Source organism: Oryza sativa, chromosome 10, assembly GCF_034140825.1.
Source record: "Oryza sativa Japonica Group chromosome 10, ASM3414082v1".
In the NCBI taxonomy this organism is placed as follows: domain Eukaryota; kingdom Viridiplantae; phylum Streptophyta; class Magnoliopsida; order Poales; family Poaceae; genus Oryza; species Oryza sativa.
The window spans coordinates 10,568,353-10,579,499 of NC_089044.1; positions in this window are offsets into that span (position 1 = coordinate 10,568,353).

An 11,147-nucleotide genomic window follows, 5' to 3' on the forward strand; every position below is an offset into this window, starting at 1 on the left:
TACCGATGCTAAGCACCTTTCCTTTTAGGCAGTGCTTAGTATTCATGTAATGAGGGAGAAATGTGTAATACAGACAAGTTCTATGAGGATTCTTTTGGAAGATGCGGATATGTGATTATGTGTATAATTGCTTGCTGATAAAGGAGACCTAGGGTCTCATTTCAGAGGAACTATGTTCTAACCTCGAGTTAATAACCAACCTGTTGATGGAAAAGAAAACCAATTAAACTGTGTTGGGTTAAAAAGCCAATGAGACAGTAGTTGGGGATAGGAGTTTGGATACGCCTTTTACAGATCAAGATAAGGATTGTTGGATGAAATCCATAAGGGTACCCGCCATGCCTCTACATTGATAAGTTCGGATATACCTGCAAACAGTTAAGAAGATCCAGGAGACATCAATATTTGAGAACATAGTAGTCGATGGTTGGTAATTAGTTTATCTGGTATCAGAAAAGGGTCAAAGGTGATATGGCAGAAGAACAATTTGGATGCTCCCCATCTCGAGGAAGCACTAAAGATGACCATCGGCAATTAAACCCTAGTGGCATAGATACAGATAGCAAGCAATGTATTTCCCTGAAGGTAGTCAGTGCAGCTTTTTGACAAACCACATCAAGGTTTCACTGAAAGGCAGCAAGCCAAAGGACCTCATCGTCCCCAGAAGCGTCCGCAATCCACATTAAAGAATACCACCTGTTAGAGATAAGCCGAAAGATGATTGATAAAAGAGATTGGCAAAGATGTTCTCTAGCATGAAAGAAGTAGGCCGAAAGGTGATTGATAAACAGAAACATGCTCTGCATCGCTCAAGGAAGACCCCTGATAGTAATTGCCCCGCAACAGTCACCTTGTCATTAAGTAAACAAGATGACCTAGGCAAAAGTGTTTCTATGAAGGCAAGGAGTGAAATCTTCAACTCGGTATCAGATGCTACACGGAGTGAAAAGTGCAAGCACCGGTTACCAGGTAATGCCATGTCTTGGGAGATGATCCAATGGGAAAGAACACATCAAGGTTAAAGGTGTAAAGGAATAGTTTGAATGCTAAATGATAACAACATAAAGAGAATAGTGGGAAGTAAACTAAATAAAGTGAATCCGAGCTGCTTGTTCGTGAGAGCCATTCCCAGTTATAGAACCAGTGATATGTTCGAAGATAGTCTACAGAGGTCAGATTAAAATCACCTCTAACAGCGAAGCTTCAGATCTGGCAGGATAATGATTAGACAATAACAAGTCCAGCAGCAAAGTCATTCGGGAAGACGTCAAAGCATGTCAAGTGGGATAAATTGGTTCTCTTGGGAAGCATAACTTATAGTTAGAGTGGTTGACCCTTGCATCGAATAGCAGAAGTACCTAGCACCGGAGACCATGAAAGCTAATATGAGACAGTTAATGGCAAGTTGTCAATCATGGTATCCTTAGTAAGCGGGATATCATAGTCTAAAGCATATGATGGTAAGCTGGAAGGAAACGCCAAGCATGGTATTCTCATGATGATAAGCATGGTATCCTAGTAATGACAAGCAGGTTACGACACATGACATGAAGTTGATAACTTGTATGAGGTTGACTCCAAAGATATGAACTATGCGAAGTTCTGGAACTGAAGCCCCATCTTCAAGTGCCGCAACCCAGTCGAAGTCAGCTAAAGGTTCAACCCTGGTTCGAGTCAGGTGAAAAGAAGATTCCACCTGCAACAGGAGATCGAGCCAAGCAGTCCAGAGTGGAGAAGCTTTGTTAGGCAAGTTTGTTACAGAAAGCGGAGCGGAAGAAGTCAGACAAGAAGAGAAGACCGCCCAACCTATCTTCATGCTAGCCTCCTCGAATCTCGGGGACGAAATTCTTGTAAGGGGGGTGGATTTGTCACGTCCTGATAAATTCATCCCGAAATAAAAATCATTCTCTAAAAGGAATAATAGAATTAATTAAAATTCGAAAAGAAATTGGCAAACACTAAAATGCGTATAAGAAAAATTCAAATGTGACCCGGAGAATTTTTGTTAAATTCTCCTTGGTCTAAAAGGAGCCCTCAAATTTTAGTGGAATTTTCAGAGCACAAATAATAAATGAGAAGAAATAAACAAAGTTAAAATGAGTTTATAAAAAGAAAAACCCTAAAAGTCCTTTTCCCCCCTTCCCTTCTTGGGCCGGCTCGGCCCACTTCCCTCCCTCTCTCTCTCCTCTCCCCGCGGCCCATCGGCCTCCTCCCCGCGCGCGCACCGCTGACAGGCGGGCCCGCCCGCCACCCTCGCTGACGGGTGGGGCCCACCTGTCATCGCCTTCCTCCCGCCGCTCCCGCCGCTCGCCCGTGCCCTAGCGCCGCCGCCGCCGCCGAATCCGCCGCATCCCGCCGTCCCCGCGCGCCATAAAGAGGGGGGAATCATTCCCCGCGATTCCCTCTCTCTTTCCCCCCGTTTTTCCCTCTTTCTCTCCCTCGGATTCGTCCGGATTCAATCCCGTAATCGTCGCCGGCGCATCAATGGCGGCCGAGATCTCCGCGGCCGTTTCCTTCTCCTCCGGCCGCTCTCTCCCACTCCCGACGCTATATAATTGTTCCCCGTGCCTCTCTCCTCCGTTTCCGCCGCTCGCCGCTCGCTCTCCCCATCGGAATCGTGCTCGCACCGTCGCACCTTCTCTCCGCCGTCGCCGCCGAGCTCCGGTTCGCCGCCGTCGTCGCTCCGGACCTCCTCCCGACTCGGCGCCACCTCCGTCGGCTTCGCCGCGTCCCCGTCGACCCCGTCCACCCCTCCGCTTCGCTCGCCGACCGCCGGAGCACCGCCGTCCTCGTCGACCCGAGCCGCGCCGCCGCCTCTCTCCGCTTCGGTCGCCGTTCCCGTCGTCGCCGTCGACCCGGGGTGAGCCGAGGACCGCCATTTCGTTTCCCCCTTCCCTCCCCTCTCTCGGCCGCCGCTCCGTCGCGCCGGAGGTCGCCGCCGGCGACCATCGGGGCGCGGGCGCGCAGCCTCCCGTCGGCCGTGCCGGCGAGGCCGCCTTCGGGCGCGCCCCGCGGCTGCCATGTGAGGCCCGGCCGTCAGCCGCCCGCGCCCTCGGGTGCGGCTGACGCGCGGGACCCACGGCGCCGGTCAGCGCCAGCCGCGTGCACCCGATCCACCGTGGACCGAGAGGCTGACGCGTGGGCCCCACTCCCGTGGACCCGGTCCGCGCGCTCTCTCCCTCGGCTGACGCAATAAACCCGATTTTTTTAATTAAAATTTAAATGAAGAAATTCGCAAATATCCATTTAAAGAGCATATAAACTTCAAATGGCCATATCTTGGCCATTTGAACTCGGAATTGGACCGTTCAAGTCTCTAATTTTTCCTTAAGAAGTCAAGAACCCATTTTTGTGCTTTGTTTCTGCTGTTATGTGGAGTTTATTAGAGTAAAAGCCTTTTTCTTTTCCGTTGGTCGTGTAGACGCTGCAGCCTCGGAAGATCCGCTCTTCGTGGAAGTTGAAGCCGACGTTTGGGAAAGCGAGCAAGGCAAGTCACATCATCCTTGAGCATATTGAATCCCAGTTTATAAAATTATTTTGATTTAAATTAATGCATTACCGCTTTATGTAAATTCCCTCGTTATCACTGTTTTATTTAGCCATGCCTATTTACCTTTGATATGACCTTAATATTGTTATTGTTATTATTTCCTTGTTCACCCTAGAATAAACAAAACCCCAACTAGTGGACACTCTACTCATGGTACCACAAGTGTGATTTTAGGTAGATGCTTCGCTGATTAATAGGACAACATTAGGTGGTTTTTATAACCTTAGACTTTGGGAATTCTCATATCATTTGGACACTATGGAATGGTTGGCTTATGCTGGAATTGGACACACACCTCCCCCTCTATTCAAAACCCCCAAAATGGTTTTAGGCTGGGCTCGAGGTGCGTGGTTGGGTTTTGTTAGTCGTACCTCGGGTACTATAAGGATTAAGCTCGGGCCTCTGTTGCAAAGCACTACCGTACTTCCACATGTCTAGTGGGTAAGGCTTAGTTTGTGGCTCAGTCTGGTTATAAACAAAAGTACACGGATTGGAGATGGATGAAGTCGGGGGTCGATGGACATTCTCCAGGGCAAATGAAGGCTACACGAGCTGCGGCCCGGTAGTCGAGATGTCATGGCAGAGGGTTGGTGCCCTGCTGCTAGGGGGCTCAATCCTGCCTACCTGTCCCGGAGGTTCCGGCCGTAGGTGGGATTGGGTCGGTACTCTTGTCTATGGCTAGGATGGGTTGGAAACTATGTCACGTCTTCCGTCCGTATACCGTGGTGGTATGTGGCACGTGGTTACACGTGAGGAAGATGTGTCTTGTGGGTAAAGATGTACACCTCTGATCAGAGTATAATCTATTCGAATAGCCGCGCCCTCGGTTATGGGCAAGCCGAGCAATGTACCCAAGTCAGTGTTTTAATTCTTAAAATTTGCTCAACAACTAAAATGTGGAATGGTTGGCCTGGGTTGGCTTGGGACGAGCTGGGACCCAGGGTCGGGTTGCCAGTTCGGTCTGAATCATCGTAGGCCTTGGGTTAAGGCAGGTTCGTGAGGGTTCACGGCCTTGTTTAATAATACTGTGTAGCTCTAGGATCGTCTTTATAAAATGGCTTTGGGCAACTAAGTGACTTTTAAATGCTGTTTACTGCAAAACTTAACCCCTATATTATTATCCCCTTGTACTCCCTTGCATTAATTATGCATCTCCGGTGTGGCTTGCTGAGTACTGTGGTTGTACTCATTCTTGCTCAATCTTTTCCCCCTTCAGTAAGAGAAGCTTTGGAGAAGAAGTCTTAGGTGGAGTCCTGGCTTATACCCCAGTTGAGCGCCTGTGAAGATGGAGCCGTAGGTCCGCTAGTCCGCTGCTGTTTATTTTTGATTGTCAGGCCTGAAGCGCCTTTGTAATAATGTAAATATTAACGATATAATAAAGATGTGTCTTTTATATCATGTTTGTGTGGTGTACCCCGGCTTTTCCTGGGACGGGGATTAATACACTAGCGTTCGGGAAAAGGCCATTTTCCCGGTCGCGACACCCGTCGTCACCGCTAACACTCGGAGAGAGATTGTGCGCCTTTGCTTGTTCAGCCATTGGGCTGAACAGGAAAAGCTTGGCGCACACGAAAGAGTGCGAGAGCTTAGAAAAACACACGCAGAGCCCCCTACCTGGCGCGCCAGATGACGGAGCGTGGGGCTCCTCACCGGGAGACCGTGCAGGTCCCCCTTTGCCGGTTCAGCCGGGGGCCCTAGGTGAGATTCTAAGCTCCTAGTCTGTGTGTGGAAGGTTCGCGAGAATGGAAACACACAAGACACGGGCGATGTATACAGGTTCGGGCCGCTGAGAAGCGTAATACCCTACTCCTGTGTTTTGGTGGATCTATGTATGAAGAAGCTACAAAAGAGCTGGAGAACCAGAGAGCTCTTACTCTCTCCCTCTCTGATCGTTCTGGATCCGAAAAAAATCCCCCTTCTAAGTGGGCAAGGTCCTCCTTTTATACCTCAAGGGGATACCACATGCACCATCTCTCTCTTTTTTGTGGGGACTTATCCTATCTTTTCATAAACAGACGGAGACTTGTATGGTTGCCGTCCGAATGACCTTTTGATGGGACGGCCCATACCTACCTCCACTTCCGCCGGAAGCAGGCGCGACGTGGGAACATGGCTGTCTGCTGACGACATGACCAGTGTCAGACCGGTCACAAATCGGTCATTCTTGTCCACCACGCGTCAGTTTATCAATCTGCATGTTCGCCCCTCTTCATACAATGTCTTGCTTGTAATGGTTAGGATGAAGCCTGGTATATATCTGACCGGGACCAACGTGCCATCTCCAGGAGCTAACACGCCGGCTCCGGCTAGGGACGAGTGCTTGGAGGCTCTCATCCTGACGGGATGGGGCGAGGCGTGCGTCAGACCGCCTGTCGCCACCTAACCCACGATCTGATCGGTCTGTGACTGGTCACAGACCGGATAAACGAGCGCGCTGCTCTGCGTTACATGCGGCGTGACGCGCTCGTCCAAACCGCAATAAATGTGGTTAGGTGAGCCCCGCTATGCTCACCTACCCCATATACGCGGCGCAAAACCCACAAGGGGTCGGGGCGCCTCGGCCCTCGGGGCCGAGACGGGAGCGGTCCGACCCCTCGGGGAGACAAAGAGAAGGGCGGCCGTATCACCCTCGGGCCCGACCCCCCCCCCCCCCCGAGGGGGTTAGGCCACATGGGTGATCGTGTCTGCCTCAAGTCTCTAAGTCATGATACTCCCGGTCCCATGTCACCGACAGGGGTGCTCACCGAGCGCACAAGGCAAGGAGGCGGCGCGGGAGGACGGCCGACAGCGAGGAGAGGCGGCGGCACCCCGAGGGGAAATGGCGTAGATGAAGCTCTGGCGATGCCCGGTGGATGCGGAAGGGCGGCTGAGCACCTCCAAGATCAGCAGAAGGTGGAGGAAGGGGTGGCTCGAAGCAGCGGGGAGTACCGCCTAGAGTAGAGGCGAATGGTGGAGCTCACCGGTGCGCGAGGTGGACAGAGCTCCAGTGGATTCCCGACAACGAGAAGCGAACGCTGGACCTCCCCTCGTCACTGCGAAGCCGAGGAAGGAAGGAGCGAGGCTGGAAATGGCTCGGAGCGGCGGCAAGTGTCGACCGGAGGCGGTATAGGCGGTGGCGGCTCGGGTTAGTAGCAGAGTGGTGGTTCCGACGGTGAAGCCGGGGTGCGGTGCGGCTTAGCGAAGACGGTGGCGCAAGCGGCAAGACGTGGTGACGGTGGGAGTGGCGGTGGCGCGCGGCTGGAGAGGGCCGGCGAGCGATGGAGCTTGGGGTCGTGTACGGGGAGCTCGGAAAATTGGAAGAAGGGAGAGAGGAGCTTGAGGGCGGCATTTATTGGGCCGGTGTGAGCACGGGAGTGGCTGAGAGAGGCGGGGATGCCGGCGACGTGGGCGGGAAATGCGGCTCAGGGTGGTGGCAGAATCGGCGGAGCGAGTGGGGAGGAGAGCGGGTTTGTGGGGCGACGCAGTCCCGCGGTCAGGTGTGGGCGCTCGGGGTGGCGCGGAACCGGCCACGACATGGGGCGGATTCGTCAGCCATGGCTGTTGCCAGTCGGCTGCAGGTAGGAGGAGGAGCTGACAGGTGGGGCCTAGGGTCCCACTTGTCGAAGAGAGAGAGGAAACTGGGAAGGGAGGTGAAGTAGACTTTATGGGGAAGAGGAGGCAAGTGGGCCGAGCCGGCCTGCGTTAGGAGAGAAGGAGGGAGGAAAGGAGACTCAGGCCGAAAGCGGCCCAAGTGCAAAGAAGGGGATTTAAATAGGTTTTCAATTTATTTAATTGGTTTAATGATATTTGTATTATTAAAATTATTTCTTGAGCTCCGAAAATTCCAGAGAGTAAGTTAGAGCATGGAAAATTTTGCAATAATATTTCTGGCCATGATTTTTAAAGGAAGTTTTTAGTTCCCTCATTATTTAACTTGATTAAGTTGATTTAAATTTTAATTTATTTCTAGAAATGCATTATTAAATAATTTTTAATCCCAAATGAAAATCGGGGCGTGACAAATAACCACGAAATTGAAACATGCATAACTAGAAGCATGCACCTCGGGACCAACCAAGTCTATTTTGTCTCAGCTTTCGTAAGCCAGGACACTGTTTTGGAGATATTCCACTTCCGAGATCGTTGTTTAAACCGTGGGGAGACAAACCATTTATCCGAAGGTTGCCCAATGCCCCGACTCTTCAAGTTGTCGCAGCTTCAGCACAACGTGGCCAAATCCAGATCAGGCACAGTGGAAAAGCAAAGGATCCGAATCGACACTTGAATGTGCAACCTCCACCTCAACAGATTATCGTTATGGGTACCACCACAGGTCACATTGTTCCAGTAGCAACTGCTTCAAACCTATAGCACCAGCACCAGCAGGGTAAGCACTGCCAGGAAAAAAACAACTCACTACAACTACAAAGAGACAGTTCATTCCTTCAACAGCACCCGCAACAATTATCTCCAGCACCAGGTCACAAGACTGCCGCCAACTCTAAGAATGTACCTCGCATTGCTCCAATCCGGAAATCCAGCAGTGAATTATAGCCTGGCGACACCCTGAGCAAGAAGATCTTACCTGCTACAGCTGTCAAGAGGGTCGTCATTCTTCCTTCAAAGATTAACACGCAGAGCAACGTTTCCGGTGAAACTCCAGCTAGTAGGAACTGAAGGAACAAGTCAACCAGGACAGAATTACGGAAGCAATTGCAGTACCAGTTGAGACCTTTACTTATCAAGTACAGCAGCAGTCCACAAGTTTTTAAATTTGTAGTACTCTTATTTGTACATAGAAGTTTTATGGCAGTTATGTAAGGAAAAGGGAATGTTGATTAAAGTATGAGTCAGGCTGTTTTTCTTTTCCTATGATTCATCTTGAGTATTCAAAAGCAAGTTAACTTGTATATCTGTCTATGTCACAAGAAACCTGGAGTTTCTTTTCTAGCTCATCACAGTATGTTGAGCTACAATACCTGATTGCAAGCCCATGAAAGGGATGGCTAACCAACGAAGTAAGAAATGGTTAGGCCACGGTATCACTCAACAAGATGAGATCTCTCTGAAGGACAGTATCAAGAAAACCCCAAGAGGATGAAATGATGGATAAAATATTTGAGAGTGACATCATATAAGGATTAATGGAACTCTATATCCTTGGAAGTTCCTCAGAGTTTAGTAAGTGGTAACAACACCCCAGTGGTGTGAACAGGAATCAGGAACGATTGTTCTTTAATTAGGGCAACAGATATGCCTTTCAGAAACCGTCTCAATGCTCCGGTCCAAGACTTTGGCGATGGGTCTCCGCTTCGCTCCGGCGGAAGCTGGTCTTTATTGTGTATAAATGAATTTGGATCACAACTCAACAGACCGGACAATATGTAGGTTTTGAAATCCGTCATGATGAGGACCATTCGAAAGAGATCCATCGATGCGGTAGGAGCAGCCTCCACCGCCGCTCCCACCAGCGACGATGGGGCCTATAGGTGTCCAAACGGGCGGCACGGCCCGGCCCGGCACGGGCACGGGTCCGGCACGGCCCGTTTCGGCACGGCCCGTTAGGCACGGCTGATGAAACGGGCCGTGCCGTGCCGGCCCACGTGCCGAGCCGCCGGCCCAAGCACGGCCCGTGGATGGTCGGGCCGTGCCCGTGCCGGCACGGCACGCCCGCGGCCCACGGGCCGTTCGGGGCACGGCGGCCCACGGGCCTGCAGTGCACAGTGTTTTTTTTAAAAAAAAAAAGCAAAGGAAATGTATAAGGAAAAAAAATTAAAAATGGAAATAAAATGTTTAAAAAAAAGTAATGATTTACTAATGTTAAAAAATGAAAAAATGGTATTTAAAAAATGGAAATAAAAGTTTCTAAAAAAAGTAATGATTTGCTAATGTTAAAAAAAAGAAAAAATGGTATTTTTTTGTTGTGTTGAAAAATTTAAAAATATAGATTGTGATTCATTATTTTGAAATAATTTGAAGATAAATCCACACTTGCGAAAATATTGCAAAAGAATTTGTTAAAAATAGTAATGACCTTTATTGATGTTTATATCATTACAGGATACAATGATACATGCTGCCTCGTTAAAAACTTTGTCATGTAAAAACTCATAGGGGAAAATGAGAAAACCATGACAAAGAAAAGAGTACAGCTCAAAGGTCAGAACTACTTCTAACAAAATTCTACTGGGGTTGGTCTGGATCCAGGTAGAGTTGCTCGAACTGGGCGGCCAATTCTTGGTTGTCCGCAGTGTATTGGGCATGTTGTCGAGCAAGCTCCCAGTCTTTAACGCTTAGTAGCATTTCGACGTGGTCGCTGCGCAGAGTCGTCCTCCGGTCTTCGATGATTCGGCCGCATAGACTGAAGGCCGATTCGGAGGACACCGTCGACACGGGCACCGTCAACACATCCCGTGCTAGTTTTGAAAGCACAGGATATGTTATCTTGTGGTCATTCCACCACCCGAGGACGTTGAAATCTTGTGCTTCGTGGTGGATGGCGTCGCTGTCCAAATAACCGGACAACTCTTCGGCCACAACATGCGAAGAGGCGTCTCCACTTGTAGCCGACGAACTGCCACCACCTTGGATTGAACTTGAAGACGATCCACCCCAAATCCTACCCCACTGTATCTTCTTCTTACCTGTAGTGGGGATAGGAGGGGGTCTCTGCTGGCGAACTTCCTGAAACTTTACTTCATATCTTCCAAAAACCTCATATAATTTACGTCTAACCTCAGTATAAAAAGAACTATAATCTACACCTATAGTATCTCCAACAAGTGATAAAATAGCAGACAATCCCCTTAATTTACACCTAGGATCTAAAACAAAAGCAAGAGCATACAACATAGGTATATTTTTCCAATATTTCAAATATTTTTGTTTCATGTGAAAGACAGGTTCAGTTAGAACGTCATCATTTTCGTATTCTTTAAATAAAGTAGCAATTTCAAGAAGGTTGTGCAAAATTATATTAGCAGTTGGATAATAAACTTGTGACAAAGTTAGAGTACAATCATAAAAAGTTTCTAGAAATTGGTAAAATTTTTGGACAATTGCCCAAACATGCTCGTTCAGTACTGAAGACCCGTCACTGTTTCTTGGGCCACCACGTGACTGAACAAAATCAGAAAGTAAACTACTATAAGGTAAAACAACTTTTAACATTAAATACGTTGCATTCCACCGATGCTCCGCATCGGTGGCAAACTTACGAGCTTTCACACCGGCCGCATTGCAAAACCTCTTCCATGCAGCAATCCGCGGGTTAGAAGCAGTTAACCACGCGATTGCTTGACGAACAGCATCGATGTGGTCACCTACCCTCTTCATGCCAGTCTTAACAATCAAATTAATTATATGACATGCACAACGCTGATGGAGTAGAAAAGATTGAGCATACACACAAAATAAAGGTTGCAATATTTCAATAGCCCTAGAATTAGCAGATGCATTATCTAGGGTGACAGCAAATATTTTATCAGCAAGATTAAATTCATTAATTACTTCCCTAATTCTTTCAGCTATGTTTTCTCCTGTATGTGAGACATCTATTAACCTAAGCCCTAAAACTCTCTTTTGTAATTGCCAATCATCATCAACAAAATGAACAACT